At 47.4% G+C, this 22,103-nt stretch overlaps 1 long non-coding RNA gene across 1 annotated transcript in view; it reads left to right on the top strand.

The window, feature by feature from the left end:
- The first annotated feature begins 10,885 nt into the window (after positions 1-10,885).
- Positions 10,886-22,103, top strand: part of LOC122918594 — a 38,441-nt gene continuing 27,223 nt past the window's right edge. The window contains exon 1 of the long non-coding RNA XR_006386632.1: positions 10,886-11,064. This is a non-coding gene — a long non-coding RNA (uncharacterized LOC122918594). The remainder of the gene's footprint in view (positions 11,065-22,103) is intronic.

Raw genomic sequence — 22,103 nt, forward strand, 5'->3', positions numbered from 1 at the left:
AACAACTATTCTCAACCTCATTTGGAGTGATCTGGATAAAGCTATAGGAAAAAAAAACTATGAAATTTGCCAAGTTGCTGAGATTTGTAGTATCACCTCCTAACAAAAAGCTATCAGCTTAGTCTGAAAAAAAGGTTCTACCCAGAGGTGCTAGAATGCTTCACACTGAAAGGTAAAAAGTTAGAAGCGACTCTAGAAATCATCCAAGTCAACTATCTCATGAGACCCAGTGAGGCAAAGGGATGGACATGCCCCAAACCTTCCAGCTTACTTTCATCAGAACTAGATCTGGAGTCCCGGATGGAACCCTGTACTGCCTACCACAGAGACTGACTCATTCCCTTCAGATAGATGAATAGGGGTAGACACTAGAGCAAGGTCAGAGTCTGAACACAGTTAAGTTCTGAGACTTGTCATCTGTCCACCACTCCAAACTGCCTCACACAGCAATAACAACAAAAGGGAGGCTATAAAATTCAAAAAGTCAGAGGCCTACCTTTGTCTGAGCTGCTGACCTTCAGGGTTTAAGATAGCCCAAGCATTCAACAGTGACTTAGGGATTAGCCACTGTGAGCTGAGGGACTTCCAAGCAGAGCTGTCTAGCACACAGGTAGTGCTAGAGGCTGAGAAGAGATTTCAGAGTCATCATGTATACGTGTCATACTGAAGAATGAGATTGCCCAGGAAGAATGAGAATACAGAGAAGAGAAGGTGTTCCACACAAAATCCTAAGGAACACCAATCTACTCAAGAAGAATAAAGGAGAAGACAAGTTGCTCCTGGAACCTATACCTGCCTTCAAACAGCAGTCTTACACGCCTTGAAGTGAGGTATGGGATCTTCATTGCTTGTTTTCCTCTCAAGTTTTAAAAATGCGTTACAAGCACGTGCAGCCAATGCTTGAAGTAATAGAAGAAAAGAAGAGGGAGGATTTAGAGTGAGCAAAGGCATTTGAGGTTCATCCTAGAGAAGCTGGTGGGACTGTTTCTGGGCTTCTGCAGAGACGTAGGCTGCTGCCCACTCTGTCCCCCATCCCAGTACTGTTGCCACTAGCACAGGCCCCAGGGGAACCTGGGGAAGACAGGTGTCTCCTGGAAGGGTCAGTAGAAGGCCACCCACCCTCTGCTAGGTGGACTTAGTCCAGATCAGAGCATGTGCTGCTCAGAGCCATGTGGTATAAAGGTTGAGTAAACATGTACTTTCTTTGCACTAAGGGCAAAGACCAATGAGACTGGGATGTCACCATAAAGGTTATCATATATGAAAAGCAAACAGAAAAAGGCAATGGCATTCACTTTTCACCTAGTTCAATGTATTTCTCAGAGAAATGCCATTTTGGGAAAAAAAAAACAAACAGAAATTTCAAGTAAGAAAGTGTAAGGTTGGTCTAGAAGGAGTATTGGGTGATTGTTAACTTGGGATTGGCCCAAGACCAAGGAGGGTTTGTGAGCAAGGATCTCCTGATCTTCTCCCCCATGTCCTAATTATACTAAGGCCTCTCTGAAATCTTTTCCTGGCTGGGAGTTCATACCCAAGGGGAGTAGAGAGAGCTGGAAAACACTGCAGTGGAGAAGACAGAACCCAGGCTTTGAAGCTAGGAGGCCTAAGTTTTAACCCCAACTTTAATGATTATTATCATTGTGACCTTGTCAGAATTATGTAAATTTCTTGAGTCTTAGTTTCTTCACCTATAAAATCAGAGTGACACTTACTGCAAAGGATTTAAAGAGATAGTATTCACAAAAGGTATGAATAGGTACTCAGTAAATGCTCCCTCATCTCCTACCTCCTCCTGCTCATCTTACCCTTGAGAGCCACCATTGAGTGAGCAAGGTTACACTTCATTTTAGCTCCCTTCAACTCCTTACAAATTAGACACGTTATCAACATTGACAGTGATCTCAACATTTTCTCTGGACCATCAGTAGGTAGGGTTCTACTATTATGTCATCAAGTTATGGCATCCTGGACATTGCATGCTCCGATCGTTGGGTATGAGCTGACATGCTTTTGTAACTCTCCGCTATTTATCTGGTTCTTCGAAAAAACATTACATTTCTATAAGTCATTAGCGGTAGTGGAAGTTTGAAGTGGTTCATGGTCTTCTGTCATCTCCTTATCCCCACGATGGCACAAGTGCCTCAGTTAAAGACAACCCTCCCCCCCTCACCCCCACCCTCTCCCACCCCAACACACTGTGATCTAGCTAAGTAGCTGCTGCTGGTCCGCACTGGTGACATTTCCCTCTTTGCTGCTGTGATTCACTGGCCATGGGAACTGTTCTTTCTGGTCTCTCTCCCTAGCATATAAATGGTTCCTCAGTTGCACTTTTTTTTTCCATCAAGTTCATGCCCTCAAGCACTTCAGACCAAGTGAGTATATTTAGCTTTCCTCAGGGAGCTTTGCTGACTTTGCTCCCTGACTGATGAAGATTTGGTTGCCCCCCAGAGTTTCAGACTGGTTCCCTTCATTGGAGGTTTCATCTGGCTCTAGTGACTACTGTGTCACTTTCATGACTGGTCATTTGAGTCACCTCAGATCATAGTATTTACTTTGAGCATCAATACTTTGTGCTCTTGGAAGTTGAAATTCTTCATTCCAGCCTCTGACCCCTTAGAACGCCTTCTCTAACTTTTCCTTGCCCTGAGCATCCTGTGGCTACTGCTCTTAGCTCTCACAGTCATTTTCCATTAGGAAAATGTAGGAAATGTAGGAAAATGTTTTCCTAAGAAGGAAAAAAATAACTGTTAACTAATTAAGGCCTCTCAACCCTCTTTTCCAGGAGCAGGGCCACAGATCCCATTACCAGCAGAGTGAGGTACACTTAGCAGAAACTCACTTAATGTTTACTAATTTGAATTGTTTTCTAACTAAGCATAAAGGAGGCTAGAGTCAGACTGCCTTGTCAGCAACTAAGTGAAAGAGAAATGCACAGAAAGGCCATTGGGTGCTCAGACATGCTCCCTCTTCAAGAATCCAAAACAAGCCTTTTGGATCATGCTAAGCCTTTTATCATTTTAATGCTTATTGTCTTCTCTTTAATATAGACTATAAATAAATCAACCAATCAACAAGCGTGTGTGGATCGCCAACTTTGTGCAAGGAACCATGGACATTTCAGAAGTGAATGACAAAGGGGAGATAAGTGATCTTGGGAATGAGAGCTGTCTTAAGTAATGCGGGCAAAGCATGAAAAGAATCCAGCATGGCGTCTGCCCTCCTGGAGGTCACAGACTCCACGAGCATAACATAGACTGACTCACAAAACATAAGCAGGCAAGAACCAGGAGAAAACTGTGAGGAAACACAAGGAAACATTCTGGGGAGGCTGTAGGGAGAAGGAGGTTGCCTTGGACCTTGAAGAATGATAAGGATTTGAAAAGATACAGAGAAAAGGGAAGGACTTATCAGGAGAGAAAGAGAAGCGTGAACACAGGAAACCTAGACCAGAGGAGAGAACTGGCATAAGGTGCCCACATGTATATGCTATGAGGGCTGTCTGTAAAGAGTTAGACTTACTACAGTGAAAATAGGTATGAGGGGAGGAGAAAAGCGAATGCTCAGCCTCAAGGGCTAGGCTGTGACCCAAGCAACCAACCAGCTACAGACTCATATTAGCCCGTAGTAGAGTGAGCAGGATCCTGCAGGGCAGAGGAGATTTTTGCCCATGTTCCTTAGAAAAACCACTAGATATGGCTTCTTTCTAGTCCCTTATCCACTCCCACCCATTTATCTGTTCTTACTTCATGGAAAACCAGGTTTAAAAGTGTCTGTGGGGGCGCCTGGGTGGCTCAGTGGGTTAAAGCCTCTGCTTTCAGCTCGGGTCATGATCCCAGAGTCCTGGGATCAAGCCCCACATCGGGCTCTCTGCTCAGCAGGGAGCCTGCCTCCCCCTCTCTCTCTGCCTGCCTCTCTGCCTGCTTGTGATCTCTCTGTCAAATACATAAATAAAATCTTAAAAAAAAAAAAGTGTCTGTAGAACAAAAGTAATCGACTCCAGATGAGGGAGATCATGCATGCACTTGCCCCATTGTGTGGGTCTCTAGCAGCATCTGGGGCAGCAAACACTCACGTGAGGCCTCTACCACTTGGTCCACCAAAGGTTATGGCTTCAAGAGACAGTGAAATGAACAACCAGCTGGACCCTGGTTAGACAAGAAACCCACGCTCTCCTGATTGGCCATCGTCCTGGCCTATGAGTGGAACAACTGTCTTGGCTGTCACCGTTTCCATCCTAGTTGATCCACAGAGAAGAAAGGTCTATTTTAAGAATCTTTTTGACTGGTCACATGAGAAATTGCTACTCAAAAATGGCTATTTACTGGGTAAGTAAAGCGCCTGGAAAACAAAAGGTTAGTATATTACCCCCAGTAACTGTTTAAACCAAAGCAAACACCCAGACAGGCCATGTTTACTCTGCATCGTACCTGCTTTCTGCCCTCAGTCACCTGATTCCTAAGTCTCCTGGTTGATTTCCTCCTCAGGATTAAGCTGAGAAAGAGCAGCAGTGATATCAAAGGATGGGGTCTCGAAAGGGTAAGGGAATTAGGGGCACACAGCAGTTCTCTTATTAAGTGATGAAACTTTTGTTGCTTTTTTTAGGGGAGTCAAGGAGCTGGGCAAGGCAAAACCTGAAAGAATCTGGAAGCTCTAAGACCCTTTCACAGAAAAATGTCCCCTCCTCTTCCATTTGAGGATTCTATGTTAATGGACGAGAAGGGCATCAAATATGCTCTATAGAGATACTGTTCATACTAGAGTTTCAAACCATCAAGGTAATACCAAAAGCATTAAAATCCACATTGGAGAGACCAAATATGCTGGTTATGGTGTCTTTGCCATGGCTGGGACTTATTATAATCTGTCACAAAAGTACGATCCCAGCTTCTCCATGGGTGTCCCCAAGCCTGTTTACCTCTTAGTTCGGGACACTATGCTACCACACTGGGTCATATCAAGTTAAGGAAATCTTTATGTTACCTATCCTATGGAATTTATGATCTTGCTTACAGTGTAAGGTAACACATATAGCCAACAAAGAAAATAACACAAGGTCATATATAAATACTAGAGGGCCACCTGGGTGACTCAGTCAAACACCTGCCTTCAGCTCAAGATCGTGGTCCCGCGGTCCTGGGACCTCCCCACCTGTTCAGTGGGGAGGCTGCTTCTCCCTCTGCCCCTCTTCCCAGTTTGTGTTCTCTCTGTTTCTCTCAAGTAAATAAATAAAGTATATTAAATATATAGAGACATATATATTTATTTATTTACTAGAGAATAAGTGGCACAAATCAGTGTTGGGGGTGGGGGACAGAGCAGTGTGGCATAGAGCACCCGCTGAAAAAGACAATGCCTATAATGGAAGCTGAAGTCCCTAGCTTGCTTCCCAGTGCTTTCCAGAATCTGGCCTCAACCTGCCCCTCAACCTTACTTCCCAGGACCCCTCCTCTACAATCAAACTAGACAGTATCCTAAGCTCAGTTTGCTCCATGGCTGTTTTTTGTTTGTTTGTTTTTTTACTGCTTCGCACAACTTTTCCTTCCTTCTCTGCCATGCCAAATGTTAACCATGTTTCACATCTGGCTCACACTTCTCCTGTTCTTGACACCTTTACAGCAATCCCCCATCCCCCACCAGCCCTTAATGACCTCACCCTGCTCTATGTCCCCCAGCAAGTCATGTGCGACTCATTGTCTGGATGCCCATTCATTCATCAGTTGTAGACAGCCTCAAGATGGCTCTAGACTTGTTATCTCAGACTACGCCTAACCTTTGACCTCCTTGCATAGCATTTCCCCCCTCCTGCCCCAAGTATATTATTCTCTTTTAGAGCTTGCATCTTGGACATTATGTGTTTCCTAGCACAGGACCTAACACACAGTAGGTGGCCAATAACTATTTGTAAAATGAATGACAGAATAGAAAACCTTCATATGCACAATGACCTTCCCTGATTTATTCCACTTCAGGGGGTAAGAGAAGGGGCTACGGTTTATGGGGGGGTCTATCATGTGTACTCATTGGGGACTTTCTGCATTATCACATCATTTAAACTTCGCACAGTCAGAGAACTAAGAATATTTATCTCCAATTTACATATCATGAAAATAAGGGTCAAAGATGTTAAATAATTTATTCAAGGTCAGTCAGCAATAAGGAGACAGCACTGAGAGGCAGACTCTGGGATGCTGACTTGGAAGAACATGCTCTTTGGATGGTGCCACACTTCCTCCCACCTGAACATCCATGGGAGGGCTGCTGAGTGTCTTCCTGAGGGTCTCTCAGGCACCCTTCCTGTGACTTTCACTTTGTCATTCTGTGTATGCCCCCTCCCTTTAAGCCATCCCTGAATAGTTGCTTTTCGTGAAATGCATTGGTGTTTTCAGATTTCCCTGTAATTCCCTTATAATTCCCTTATCCTAGAAAACATCCATCTTTCCTCCCTGAAAAGTCTTATTTATCCTTAAAGGGCCCACCTGAACTGAATACCCCTTCCATGAAGTTTTTGGAATCCTACCCTATATTCAAATTGCCCCCACTTCTGAGTCTCTACCGCCCACTGCCTCTTCCACACTTTAAGACTCACTTTATTCTACTTCGGATTCCAGTCAGCCGTTTGCCTTCTGCCTCCTCTCCTAGGCTGTAAGCAACCCGAAGGCAGAAGATGTGTGGTCTTCATGGCTGTAATCTAGGTCTTGCAGGACAGCATGGTCTCCCAAGAGTCTTTGATGGTAAAGACGACCCAGAGAACATTGATTCAGTAGTGGCACAAATACCTTCAGTGATTCTGCCTGGGGAATGAGCCATTGGAGACCAACTGAAGCAAGAAAAAGAAACTCCAAGCAGATCTCCCATGTTTGTCCCCAGCTCTCAACCCAAAGGTTTTTACCTTGAGACAATGCAAGTCCCCAGTTTCAAGTGATTCAAGAATGGTTCGACTTCCCTACTTAATCTGGTTTAAAACGGTTTCCAAGATAGTTATGTCACAGGGAGAAGCCGTCATAACAGTTTTCCCTCTGGTCTCAAGTACTAAGGAAAAGAAATGGCTACATATATCCTTTTTTAACCATACCTTTAGGAATAAGGTCTAACTGCTAGGTTTAAAACATGAGTGAACAAATAAATGAATTAACAAAGGACGAACGTACCAGGCCCTATTTGAATGAATATAGGACATTCGTTTGATTTGCCTTGTAGAGTTGCAGCCCTTCCCCAAACTTCTCAAATACATTCATTTAAAGATGGAGACTGGGTGTCCTTCTGGAGAGCCAGTAGCCACAAAGAGATAGTAGTTAGGAAGCCGGCCTGGCGGATGTGGCCAGTATGGTATCTGGAGCACAGAAATCTGTGTACAACCTCCAACTCCACAGGACTCCAGCTTGGGACTATCTGGGTAATCCAAACAACAAAGGTCTTTAAAAGCATTTACTACAGCCGGGGGGTTAGGAAACAAATCTGTGGCACACTATCCCTTGAAGGCAGGGCTTGAGTGTGTCAATTCTTTTTTTTTTTTTTTTAAGATTTATTTATTTATTTGAGAGAGAGCAGGGGGAGGGTCAAATGGAGAGGGAGAGAGAGAATCCCAAGCAGGCTCCCTGCTGATCAGAGAGCCGGACATGGGGCTCGACCTCATGACCCTGAGATCATGACCTGAACTGAAATCAAGTGACAGACACCTTAACTGATTGAGCCACCCAGGCACCCCAAAAGTGTCAGTTCTATGTCCCCAGTAGCAAAGAGCCCACGACCTGATAGATACTTAATACGTATTTGTACATGGATGCCATCCTTGTCTTCTCCTTTCATCCCCCACTTTCTCCTTTTTTCTCAAGTCTTCTTCCTGCCCATTCAGAAACTATTGAGGCCCTATTAACTAAAATTCACTGAGGCTCTAATTACCTTTCCCTCTCTACCTCACCTCATCCCCCAGGTAATACATGAATGCTCTTTTTTAAAAAAAATTTTATTTATTTCTTTTATTTATTTGACACAGAGAGAAAGATCACAAGTAGGCAGAGAGGCAGGCAGAGAGAGAAGGGGAGGCAGGCTCCCCGCTGAGCAGAGATCCCAGGACCCTGAGATCATGACCTGAGCCCAAGGCAGAGGCTTAACCCACTGAGCCACCCAGACGCCCCTACATGAATGCTCTTTATGAAATATTAAATGTTAAGTTCTATTTTCTTTTGCATTTGTGGTTTCCTTGTCTTCTGGATGGCCAAGCATTGATAATCGGCCTCTTGGGCAACCAGGCCCTGCTTCCCTTCCTTTGTTTACCCTCATTTTCACTCTTCTCTTACTCCAGTGGTGTTAGTCCCTGCAGAGTCCAGCTGCTGACTGTCAAAGCTGAGAAACTTGGCTCTCAGAGCCATGCCTTGGGAACTCTCCTTTGAGGCTTATGTCAGGTGTCTTTGAGGTGGGTTCACAGCTGCTATTAGCTGTCCTTCCCACCTACACTGCATTCTCCTGTCCTGCCCTGGCCCCCAAGAACCCAAAGTATTACCAGCAACTGTGCCCATATTGGGGGGCACATAGGCTGTGCCAGTGGCCTTTTGGGCTATACTGGCCACGGTCTTCATAGAAAGGGTGCATTTCTTCTGGAATGTGTGCCCAATTCAAGTCAGCCACAGTGTGGGAGAATAATGTCAGCACTCCCAGGAGAACAGATAAACCTTCTTGTCTAATCCAGTTTCATTTTGGCGTTCATGTTGAATTGTTTTGTTAGAGCAAAACATACACCCACATAGTTTTGAGCCCTGGTCCCAGCTGCCAGGTAAATGGTTCACACTCTCTCCCAAAGGAAGTTCTCTGGTCAAGGAGTGGAGGCTTCAACAGGGGGAATGAGCAGCTGTAAACTATCCCCTTGTGCTCACAGGCCCCTGTACCCCCAGCCATCCTCCCCACCCAAGTCCACAAATCCCATCTGGAGAGCCTGGCCCTCGTAGCGAGGGATGTTTAATCCAATTGTCTTCCTGATAAACTTTCAGAGGGGAGAAGTGTGTGCATGTGCAAGTGTGTGTAGTAATGAGTAGGGATGTTGATGTCATCAGTACAACTTTAAAACTAATTCCTGGACAAGAACCCAGTCTTAGTCTTGGGATGCAAATGTTTATTCATTAAATCCTTGCTTTGGATAAATTTTTATCAGGGAAATACTCAAAAAAGAATGGCAATGGGGAAGGACACCTGGTGGCTCAGTTCGTTAAGCGTCTGCCTTCAGCTCAGGCCATAATCCCAGGATCCTGGGATCGAGTTCCACATGGGGCTCCTTGCTCAGTGGGGAGCCTGCTTTTCCCTCCACCTGCTCTGCCTGCCATGTCCCCTGATTGTGTGTGTTCTCTCTCAGACAAATAAATAAAATCTTAAAAAAAAAAAAAAAAAAAGAATGGCAATGGGGGAAGAAGTCAGGCTATCAAATGGCAAATATCATATATTTTAGGCAGAGATAGAGACAAAAATAAGCATTGACAAAGAGTAGAAGGAAATTTACAGAATTTCTTTTCCTTAGGCGCCGGCGGTTCTTGGCCATGCGCTTCAAAGAATGAAGAGGTAGGCCAGGCAGAGTGGTGGGCAGCAAAGCAAGCTTTACTGAACAATAGTGAAGTGATAGTACAAAGCTCCCGAAGAGGGAGGGGACCTGAGAAGGCTGCCACCAGATTTTCTAAGTCTGGGGATTTTAGGGGTGTGTTGGCAGGAGCTGTTTAACCTGATTAAACCTGCCTGTGCCTGCCATCCAGTCGGGTTTTTGTCATCTATCTCTTTCTCTATCTAGCACGTGGGAAAGGATGGAGGGATCCTTCCAGGGGGTGTAAGGTCATTCTAAGGGCGGTTTCCTCTTAGGGTGGGGACCCATTGTCCCTGCCTGCCTGCCTTCCACCTATCCTCCATCAGAAATACATCAAAATGCTAGAGGTTTTTTTCAGGTTATGGAGTTATGGGTGATCTTAGCTCCCCTCCCCCGTATGTTTCTGTGCTGCCCCAAATTTTGTGTTGTTGGTGACGGTGTTATGGTTGTTTTTTACCATGAGTAAATATGACTCTTGTAACGTTGGATGAGAGGAATAATTTTTTAAACTTGATTTTCAAATGTAGATCCCTTGCCCCAACTCATTCTCATCCAGAAGCCCAGGCAAAAGCTGAGTACAATGACCTTCAGGTCTTCTGACCCCATGGCTCTACCCTCCCCCTCTGTGGCTCAGCACAGTGTCCACGAGAGTCCATTACCCTCATCCAAATGCAGAGACTGAACTGAAAGCCATCCAGGAGAGGTAGCTCAAGCATGTAGATCCTGCAGGACCCATGATCAGTGATAGGCCTAGAGGCCACCAGTAGCTCCACAGCTGAGCCCAAACCCTAGCCTGAACCGACCTTGCTCCAAAAAGATTCATTAGCAAAATGGTAAAGGGAGGAAGTCAGGAATAGGAGGGGAGTGAGGCCAAGGAGCCAAGAAGGGGATTTCTAATGAAGAATTGAAACTGCTCTGTTCAAGACCTGGCACATTTCCAAGGACTTCTAAGGCTAGAAAGAGATGAGCTGGGAGAAAACCAGGAAGAGGAGGCAAGGTTCAAGTCAGCTCAGGCAGGAGGACCCCACCTCCTCCAGCCCAAACCTAGTCTACTCATTGTCAGATCTTCTACATTCCCTTTTGTGTTTCTCTTATCTTCACCCAAACTCCAGCTCCCACACCCATCCCCAACTTAATTCTATCCTGGACTAACAATCTGGGTTTGCTGCTCCAGAGCCTACAGCTCCTACTGGAGGGGGTGACAGTCACACACCAGTTCTTGTAGAGGAACTAGTTCAGAGGCCAAGGAGGAAGTGGTGGGTGGGGCAGAGAAGAAAAGCTTGGCGTGGATGTCTCCAAAGTGGAGAAGGTATCCGAGCTCCTGTGACTCCAAGCCACCACCCACCCCACTGCCATTATACTGTACAGTGGTCTGACAACCTTGAGCAGCCCTCAGTGTTGGGTCCAGAGTGGGTGATTATCCAAGAAGGATAAACTATGGAAGCAGAGGGGAAGAAAAAATATCCACAGAAGCGTGGTGGGGGATGCCTACAGGAGGTAAGGTATGGCTCACATTTGCATTTACCCAATAGGGCCTTTTCTGGAAGCAAAAATAGGCTGACATTTGTTCTTTAGATACTAATACCAAATAGATTGCTTGACAGTAGTTTCACATGCCCACCCAAGGGGCGTGTATGCGCATTTTGGTGGTAGGAAGCAGTTCGAGGTAGTGGAATGCAGTGAGGGGAGGGTCCTTCTAGAGAGTGAGATTAATTCTGCATTCCTCCAAAACTCCTGGGGGAAAGAATTGGATAACAAGCTCTTAAAAGTTATTAAGTCTTGGAGGATTCTGAGCCAGTTTTCCCACAGCAGAATATGAGTACATCTGTCCTTCAGTCTTCTTGGTCTTTAGTTTTTCTTTTGAAAAATTGACAGCTTTCAGATAAAAATGTCTGTGTTCTTGAAAAACAAATCCCATCACATACGATTTCTACAGCAATAACACTTTGCCATAGGAAGCCATATGGGGAAGTGGTAAGTACATGTACCTCAGAACCTTCAAAATAGCCTTCAAAAGGCTGGCTCTCACAATTACAAGTTGGGTGACCAGTTTGATCATCCGTACAATAAAAACAGAAATGCTCTTAGCTCCTTCCATACAGGGCTGAGGTAAGGAATAAATGAGAGAATACATATACTGAGCCTGGCACTCAGCAAGACCTTAGGAAATCAGGCTGTCATGATGATATCATAGGATCAGCACTCTCCACATGGCCTCATTTCCAGCAAAGCTACTCAGGGCAGTAGAGTGATGGACTCAGCTCTAGGACAGGGGTAGCAAACTATGCGGCTGGACCAAACCCTGCCTGATACCTACTTCTGTATGGCCAGAGAGCTAAGCATATTTTTTACATTTTTAAACAAATGGCTGGGCAAAAATATCCAAAGAAGAGTAATATTTTACAGCGTGTGAGAAGTATATGAAATTCACATTTCAGTCTCCATATGGTTTTCTGCAACACAGTCATGCTCATTCATTCATAGATCTTCTATAGCTGCTTAGGCATATGAACAAGGCCTGAAATACTTAACCATCTGCAGAAAAAGTTGGTAAACCCTGCATTAGAGGATCAGTTGTCCAATTCCAGCCATCCTTCCCACTTCCCAAACAGAGAAACTACCTCCCCCTCTTCACCCAAAACATGCCCACCAGCACACACATAACACCATTTGGCTCTCTCACCATGATGTTGTTAACACCAGCTGGCCTACACTTTGAAAAGTGTAAGAAGGGACTGGCTGTAAGGCATTACTGTTATTTTCTGAGCTAGCACTTGGGGGTGGTGCAATTCCAGTTGCCCCTACTGAAAAAACCTCAATGTGTTCTTTGTTCTCCCAGCCCTTGATCTTTCACTCTCGTTACTATTTCTCAGGGCCTGCTGTGTCCATTTGCACTTGCTCAGCTGGGAAAAATATGAGTTGGGCTTTGTGTGCACCTTTAATCAGTTTACTGAAAACAGCTCAGAAACAAAACAGGGACGAAGCATTAAAACATACACATTGAGTGCTTACTACACCAGGGACTCTGCAGATTACAGTGAAGCATCAGGAAAGGCCCTGGGAGAAGAGGACACAAAGAGTGAGGTAAAGAGTTATAAAACCCTGCAGTAACTGCTATAATTGAGATAGGTACAAGGCACAGAGGGAGCAAAAAGAATGATTTATTCTATTGGGGCACTGAAGACAGCAGGCATCAGGAGACATCCCTGGGAGCGGACAGCCTTGAAGAGTGGAGGAGAGTTTGTTAGGTGTGAAGAGAAGGTGAAGCCATGCGGAACGGGAGAACAGCAAGGGCCAAAGCAGAGGTAGGCACCATGGGAATGTCCTTGTGGAGGAGGAATGTGGGCCAGACCCTTGACAAGTAAGCTGGGACTCGACTGTGGATGGCCCTGTGAACAACACTGAGGGGGTGACACTCTATTCTAGAGGTGATGAGGAGCCTTCAGGGACGTCATAGACTTCAAAGAAGGGAGAGAGCTTATCAAATGTGTGCTTTAAAAATGATCATTGCTAACTGTGAAGAAGGATACACTGGAACAGAGAAATCCTTAGTTGAAAACAAGTCAAGGGTGATGTAGTGGGAAGACAGATCTTGGCTACAGAGTTAATAGGACTTCATGACCTTGAGCTCTTAGGTAAGTGAGCTCAGTTGGTTTTCCATGAGCACCAGAAAGAAGCTGCTGGGTTTGCAGAAAGGGAGTCCTTGAAGAGATGAGCAGGAGGAGTTTCAGTAGGATAGTGGGGACACAGGCATAGTCCCCTGGTTTCAGGAGTTAGTGGATGTGAAGAAGTAGGAGCAAGGAGCATAGAGTGCACTTTCAAGAAGTAACATTTTTGTAACTCTTCCTCCCCCCTTCTCTTCCTTCTTCTTCCTCACCTTCTCCTTTTCTTCCCCCTCCCTCTCCTTCTTACTCTGGTTCTCCTTCTCCCTCTCCTACTCCCTCTCCTCCTCCTCTCCCTCCCTTTCCCTCTCCTTCTCCCCCTCCTTCTCCTTCTCCCCCTCCTTCTCCTTCTCCCCCTCCCTCTCCTTCTCCCCTTCCCTCTCCTTCTCCCCCTCCTCCCTCTTGCTCACCTCCTCTTCCTCCTTCTCCTTGTCTGTCTTCTCCCTTTCAAAAACCAATTGTCTGTCCTGGAAAATACCTCTGCTTTCCAATTCATTAACCTGAACACTATGTTCTAGAAATAGACTGATTAGGTTTTTACAGTTCTCCAAGGTGAGATTTACCCTTTCACAGAATTTCAAGTGGGTCTTTTGGGAACCCATTATTTGAGGAATCCTTCCTTTTTTTCTTAAAAAAAAAAAAAAGCATTTCTTGATAAAATCAACAAAAAGGACCAAAAATTCTTGCTGCGGAGGCAAGCCTTGCAGCATGGATTCCTCAGTTAAGGTGTCTACCATGAATCCACACAAGAAGTCAGCCCTCCTCTCCACCTAGGATACAGAAACCAGGAATCAGGAAGGAAGGGAAAGGTGGCTGGCAATGCTCTTAAGCTTTGCATCTCACACCAAGTTCCCTTTTTCACTCTAGTCTGAGACCGAGAAAGACTAGCGAACTTAGGGTAGTAATGATGAAAGCTAGTTGGAAGGCAAGCAGGCAGGGACAAGGGGCCCCCACCCTAATAGGAAACTACCCTTAAAAAGATTTTATACCACCCTGGGGAGCCTGAGTGGCTCAGTGGGTTAAGCCTCTGCCTTCTGCTCAGGTCATGATCTCAGGGTCCTGGGATCAAGCTCTGCATCGGGCCTTCTGCTCAGCAGGGAACCTGCTTCCTTCTGCCTCTCTGCCTACTTGTGATCTCTCTTTCTCTGTCAAATAAATAAATAAATTTTTAAAAAAAAGATTTTATACTACCCTGGAAGGAGACCTCTACCCTTTCCCACGGACAGATAGATGACAAAAAGCTGATTGGATGACAGTTCCAGAGAGTGTTAATCAGATAAAAACAGCCCACTCCTAACCCCATTAGAAACCTCTAGACTTGGGAACTCCAGTGGTCACCCTCCTGAGTCCCCTTCCTCCTGGGGAGCTTGTACTATCACTTCGCTATTGTTCAAGAAAACTTGCTTTGCTGCCCACCAGTCTGTCTAGGCTACCTCTTCATTCTTCCAAGTGACATGACCAAAAACCATGGGCACCAAAGGAGAAAAAATCCAGGAACAGTAGGAGACCAGCCCCCTGGAGAGCTGCATTCTAGCTCTGGCTCCACTTCTTATCCATGGGTCCTACCAAAAGGAGACGGTTGTCCCTATTCCGGTTCAGTTTTCTTAAAATACAAATAATGATCAATGTATTTGCTTAATAAAATATTCAATGGCTTCATCTTACCCTAGGATAAAGTCCAGCATCCTTAATAAGGCAAACAGAGCCTTGCACATCTAACACTCCTAGATGTCTCCTCAAAACTCTTGCCTGACCCATTGGATTGTTTTCTCCTTCCAAAACAACATGTAGCTCTCTATTCTTGCAGCTTTGGAATGTATAACCCCCTGTCCAAAGGGCCACCATGGTCCCATTTTATCTGGCAACCTTAAACTCATCTTAAGTCAGATGTCAGATGCTCCAGAGAACTCTTTGACATTCCCTAAGCTAGGTTAGACCACTTAGATCAGACTCTATGGCCCCTTCTTAGCACTCCATAACCACACCGGCTTAAGATCAGCTTCTCCTACTAGAATATTAAGCCCTCAGAGAACAGATCCACAACACACGGAAAACCTCTTTGAAAGGTATAACATAAGATCCAAATATTTGGAATATTTTCTGCAGAAAAACGTAAAATCGATGTAAATCAAATTAACATTCCTGAAAAAAAACTCAAATATTCTACATAGGATAGACTTTATAATCAAAAACAATACTATTGTCATACACACCTCCAACAAGAAGGGATCCAGAAGTCCCCTGATATTCCTGCAGACAATGTCAAAATAAATCAAGTGGGTGAACACTGGGGTGACTGAATAAGCTGCATTCTTCAAACACACAAATGTAAGCAAAATAATACTTTTTCAACTTATCCTGTCAATGAATGATAAAAATTATAACCCAAATATTTTATTAACTAACATTTTCCCCCTTAACTCTTTATTGAAGTAACTTCTAAATCTTTGAGTGACACTAGATCAATCTTTACAAATATATACAACTATAAAGCTACTACCCAGATCAAGCTATATCAATGTTATCTGCACCCCAGTAGTTTCCTTCTGCCCTTTTATAGTCAACCCCATCCCCACCAAAGATAACCAGTATCCCAACCTCTTTCACCACGGACCTTGTTCTTGAACTTCATTTATATACAGTCGTACATTTTGTTCTCTTTTCTGACTATTTTTGCTCACTATTATGTGGGCGTGATTCAGATATGTTTTTGCATGCAGTAATAGTCTTGTCTTTTTTCATTACTGTATAGTATTCCATTTAATTTATATGCTACAGGGTAGCTACTGGGTAGCTCAGTTGGTTAAGAGTCTGCCTTTGGATCAGGTCATGATCTCAGGATCCTGGGATCATTGAGCTCTGGGCCAGGCTCCTCACTCAGAAGTGAGTCTGCTTCTCCCTCTCCCTCTGACCCTCGTGCTCATTCACGCTCTCTCAAATAATAAGTAAAATCTTTAAAAAAAAAAAAAGAATATATATGCTACATGTATTTATCCATTCTAATATTGAAAGACATGGGGATTATTTTCAATTTTGAGCTATGATGACTAAAAATGCAGTGAGTACTTTTGTGTTTTGGTCCTCATTCTACAGCTTTCTGTTGTGTGTTAACTTAAGAAGCTGTTAAGTCACAGGGTAAGCATTTGTTAGTGTTAGTAGATATTACCCAAAAGTTTTCCCATGTGATTGTGTGAATTTACTGTGTTAATGTACCCACCCACAAGCAAGGTATAAGAGTTCCACACACCCCACATGATCTCTAACATTCGGTTTTGTACGTTTTTGTTGGATTTATTTATTGTAGCTTTTCCAGCAGAAAGATACCTCCTTATAGTTCCCATTTATTTTTCCTGATGAGTGATGAATGATGCTGAGCATTTGTTCATGGTATATTAGCCCTTCTGGACATTCTCTTTTATAATGAAGCTTACAGAAGAAGACGATAGAATATTGCCAGACCTTAGAATAGCAAAGACTTTTTAAAGAGAACACAAAAAAGATGATCCATAAAGTAGAAAGGTGATAACATAGACCTCCTGAAAATTTAAATATTCTGCTCATCAAAGGACACAATAAAAAGAAAAAAAAACAAGCTTCTGGGTGAGAAAATATAATCATACCCAGAATTATTAAAGAAATTTTGGAAATCAGCAAGAAAAAAAAAACAGGTAACTCACTGCAAAAGTGAGCAAAAGTCTTGAAGTAAATCTTTTTTATGGTGAAATATTATAAACATTGAAATGTTTTTAACTGCACTTTTCCGTGTGTGTGATTATAGGCTTTAATGAAGATGGTTCAAAGTGATTTCATTGTATTATATCTTGCATGCTCTTTTACATAAATAAAATTACAAATCAGGATTTAAACAATTCTTTAGCCGCCACAGTTAATTTGGAAGATAGAGTCACAGTAAATAGTTTATCTAGTCCCGCTCCTCACCCACCCTGAGCCCTTATCTGATGAATGAACTACCTATTCTCCGACTTCAACAGCTCAACAAAAACAGGAGTGATCCCTCCCTCTGCCTTAACCGGATCAGGTGCATGACTCCACTCAGATAAAGCTTTCTAAGCCTCCAGGCCCTTACAGGAAATATGCAACCTCATCTTTCTTAATCTCTCCTGGGACTGTCTCAAAAAGTCAGTTTCCCCACCCCAAGCTGTGTAGCTGTGTGTATACACTCCTCTTCTCCCCAGACTACCACTACTATGACCATATTCTTTGAAAATCTTCGAAGATCCCAGGAGTGGGCAGAAGAGGCAGGAAGGGGCAAGGGAGATGGACCAGTGGGAAAGACTAGGGCAGGTGCTAACGCTCTCATATCTATAAAAATAACATCTTCCTGCAGTCCCTTGGGGCCTGGATAATGGCCCAGGGCTGAGAAATCTCTAGATGTAAATGCAAATATTTTTTTTTCCCTTTCTTCTCATCTTAATTTTTTTTTTAAGATTTTTATTTATTTATTTGACAGAGAGAGATCACAAGTAGGCAGAGAGGCAGGCAGAGAGAGAGGGGGAAGCAGGCTTCCTGCTGAGCAGAGAGCCCGATGCGAGGCTCGATCCCAGGATCCTGGGATCATGACCCGAGCTGAAGGCAGAGGCTTAACCCATTGAACCACCCAGGCACCCCCTTTTCTTCTCATCTTAATTTTTAAAAGGAGAAAAGAATTCAGATTGAGGATCTGAAGCGGCAAAGCCAACAATGAAAGAAGAGGAAAGATAGAGAAACAAATATCTATTAAATGACCTCCAAATGCCTGGTAGTGTACTAAATATTGAATAAATCACTGCCCTCAAGGCATTAAGAGCATAGTATGGATGAGCAATAGTAATAGGCAGAATGACAGTGACATTTATTTAGTGTTTACAGTATGCAAGGCATTGTAGATGGCATTTTAACCTGTATTTTAACATATGTTTTGATATAGAATTATAAAACAATATATTCTAATATGTAATACATTTATGTTATAATATATTCTCAACATTTTAATACCTCTAATCTTCATAGACCATTTAAGAGGTAGAGATTTTTTTTCACTCCCTTTTATAGATGAGTAAACTGAGGTATCAGAGGTTAAGTAACTTGCCTAAGGTCAAGTAGTAAGGGCTCTGTCCTGAAGTCAAGTAGGTCAAGTAGAAGAAGCCAGGCTAGGATTTGACCCTAACTCCCAATTAAAGGGGAGTAGTAATGTAAGGGTGGGGCAGACTGAGTGGAGTCATCCAATCAGTAGGCCGTAGGTATATCCGCTGGGAAGGTTGAAATTCAATTGGCCACCTGTGTAGGGGCGGGGCTCAACCACCCCCATAAAGGTTGCTCTGCCAGGCTGCCGCGGGGGGCTCCTGCAGGAGAGCCCCGGGCTCCTGCAGGAGAGCCGGGGCTCCTGCAGGAGGGCTGGGGGGCTGCTGCAGGAGAGCAGCGGCTGCTACAGGAGAGCGGTGAAGTCGGCGGAGAGCGGTGAAGTCGGCGGAGAGCGGTGAAGTCGGCGGAGAGCGGTGAAGTCGGCGGAGAGCGGTGAAGTCGGCGGAGAGCGGTGAAGTCGGCGGAGAGCGGAGAAGTCGGCGGAGAGCGGTGAAGTGGAGCGGAGAGCGGTGGAAGTCGCAGAAGAGCAGGGGAGTCAACGGTGTATAGAAGAGCTGTAACAGCTCTTGTAAGAGCTATAACCGCGTTTGGCGGTCCAGCCTCCACCCTCCGGCGGCCCCGAGCGCGGCCGCCTGCAGCCTCCGGCGGCGGCCCCGAGCGCCGCCGCCTGCAGCCTCCGGCGGCGGCCCCGAGCGCCGCCGCCTGTACCCTCCGGCGGCGGCCTCGAGCGCCGCCACCTGCAGCTTCCATCCTCCGGCGGCGGCCCCGAGCGCCGCCGCCTGCAGCTTCCAGCCTCCGGCCCCGAGCGCCGCCGCCTGCAGCTTCCAGCCCCGAGCCGCCACCTGCAGCTTCCAGCCTCCGGCCTCGAGCGCCGCCACCTGCAGCTTCCAGCCTCCGGCCTCGAGCGCCGCCACCTGCAGCTTCCAGCCTCCGGCCTCGAGCGCCGCCACCTGCAGCTTCCAGCCTCCGGCCTCGAGCGCCGCCACCTGCAGCTTCCAGCCTCCGGCCCCGAGCCGCCACCTGCAGCTTCCAGCCTCCGGCCTCGAGCGCCGCCACCTGCAGCTTCCAGCCTCCGGCCTCGAGCGCCGCCACCTGCAGCTTCCAGCCTCCGGCCTCGAGCGCCGCCACCTGCAGCTTCCATCCTCCGGCGGCGGCCCCGAGCGCCGCCGCCTGCAGCTTCCAGCCTCCGGCCCCGAGCGCCGCCGCCTGCAGCTTCCAGCCCCGAGCCGCCACCTGCAGCTTCCAGCCTCCGGCCTCGAGCGCCGCCACCTGCAGCTTCCAGCCTCCGGCCTCGAGCGCCGCCACCTGCAGCTTCCAGCCTCCGGCCTCGAGCGCCGCCACCTGCAGCTTCCAGCCTCCGGCCTCGAGCGCCGCCACCTGCAGCTTCCAGCCTCCGGCCCCGAGCCGCCACCTGCAGCTTCCAGCCTCCGGCCTCGAGCGCCGCCACCTGCAGCTTCCAGCCTCCGGCCTCGAGCGCCGCCGCCTGCAGCTTCCAGCCTCCGGCCTCGAGCGCCGCCGCCTGCAGCTTCCAGCCTCCGGCCTCGAGCGCCGCCGCCTGCAGCTTCCAGCCTCCGGCCTCGAGCGCCGCCGCCTGCAGCTTCCAGCCTCCGGCCTCGAGCGCCGCCGCCTGCAGCTTCCAGCCTCCGGCCTCGAGCGCCGCCGCCTGCAGCTTCCAGCCTCCGGCCTCGAGCGCCGCCGCCTGCAGCTTCCAGCCTCCGGCCTCGAGCGCCGCCGCCTGCAGCTTCCAGCCTCCGGCCTCGAGCGCCGCCGCCTGCAGCTTCCAGCCTCCGGCGGCGGCCCCGAGCACCGTCGCCTGCAGCTTCCAGCCTCCGGCCTCGAGCGCCGCCGCCTGCAGCTTCCAGCCTCCGGCCTCGAGCGCCGCCGCCTGCAGCTTCCAGCCTCCGGCCTCGAGCGCCGCCGCCTGCAGCTTCCAGCCTCCGGCCTCGAGCGCCGCCGCCTGCAGCTTCCAGCCTCCGGCGGCGGCCCCGAGCACCGTCGCCTGCAGCTTCTAGCCTCCGGCGGCGGCCCCGAGCCATCACCTGCAGCCTGCAGCCTCCGGCGGCCCAGCAGTCCAGTCGTCTGTGGTCCAGTTGTCAGCGGTCCCTCGACGCCTGCGGTCCTGAGACATCTGCGGTCCAGTTGTCAGCGGTCCCTCGACGCCTGCGGTCCTGAGACATCTGCGGTCCAGTTGCCAGCGGTCCCTCGACGCCTGCGGTCCTGAGACATCTGCGGTCCAGTTGCCAGCGGTCCCTCGACGCCTGCGGTCCTGAGACATCTGCGGTCCAGTTGTCAGCGGTCCCTCGACGCCTGCGGTCCTGATGCCTACAGACCCTAGAGGCCAGCAGTCGGTCCTGACACCTGCAGCCCCTAGATGCCAGCAGTCTGGAGGCATAAGCAGCCCTGAGATGCCAACGGCCCCTAGACACCAGCAGCCTCCCTGCAAAATGCCTCGCCACCCCGAACCACAAGTGGCCTTGTCCGCAGTGGTGGCTTCCTCCGGGTGGAAGCCTGGTCAGAGTAGCATCGTGGGGATCAGAGTCTGTGTCATCTGGGTTGTCCTCCTTGTCATTGTTGCTTCTTCGTCATTGGGAGTGGCCTCATCCAGGAAATGGTCTTGTCCAGAACAGCCTCTTCTTGGGAGCGGCCTTGTCCGGGGAGAAACTTCATTGAGCAGTGGCCTTGTCTTGGGAGTGGCCTCTTCTTGGGAACGGCTCCAATCATGGAGCGGCCTCATCTGTGGAGCAGCAACGTCATCTAGAGCAGCCTCGTCCAGAGTGGCCTTCTTGGAAGTGACCTTGTTGGGTTCATCGTCACCGCCTTTTCGTAAGAGGTAGCTCTGACCGGTAGTTTGATTCCTGATGCTTGGCGCGAAATAAAGTTTTGCTTGACTTTCGCTTTGTATCAGTCTCGTTCCTTTGATCACGGACCCTAACATTTGGGGGCTCGTCCGGGATCAAACGACGAGAACTGAGCCAGCATCAGAATTTTTAGGGAAAGCCTCTGGAGGTATTGGGTTTCGAGGTATTGGGTTTCGAAGTATTGGGTTTCGAAGTATTGGGTTTCTAAGTATTGGGTTTCGAAGTTTGGGTTTCGAAGTATTGGGTTTCGAGGTATTGGGTTTCGAGGTATTGGGTTTCGAGGTATTGAGTTTCGAGGTATTGGGTTTCGAGGCATTGGGTTTCGAAGTATTGGGTTTCTAAGTATTGGGTTTCGAAGTATTGGGTTTCTAAGTATTGGGTTTCTAAGTATTGGGTTTCGAGGTATTGGGTTTCGAAGTATTGGGTTCCGAGGTATTGGGATCCTATCCGTCTGTCTGGTTGGAGCTCCAGGGTATAGCCCACCGGGGAGAAGCTGGACGCAGCCATGCTCCCCAGGGCTGGAGTGGATGCGGGGACGCCCCATCCCTCTGCTGATAGATCGACAGGGGGTTCGAGTCCCCTTGGGCGGTCGGGGGGTTCGAGTCCCCCTGCGCGGTCGGGGGGTTCGAGTCCCCCTGGGCGGTTGGGGGGTTCGAGTCCCCCTGGGCGGTCAGGGGGTTCGAGTCCCCCTGGGCGATCGAGGGGTTCGAGTCCCCTTAGGCGGTTGGAAGATGAAAATAGCCGCCATAAGTGGCAAATTTTGGGTAAGAATCGCTGGGTCTGCAGTTGTCTTTGTCTGGTTCTTTTGTTATCTATTGTGTGGTGTTTTGTGGACCAAAAAAGCCCCCCCCAGCAGCAGGCTCTGGATAAGGATCACTGGGTCTACGTTTGTTTTTGTCTTGTTCTTTTGTTGTTGTCTGTTGTGCTGTTTGTTGTATT

The sequence above is a fragment of the Neovison vison genome, chromosome 10 (genome assembly GCF_020171115.1).
Source record: "Neovison vison isolate M4711 chromosome 10, ASM_NN_V1, whole genome shotgun sequence".
Lineage (NCBI taxonomy): Eukaryota > Metazoa > Chordata > Mammalia > Carnivora > Mustelidae > Neogale > Neogale vison.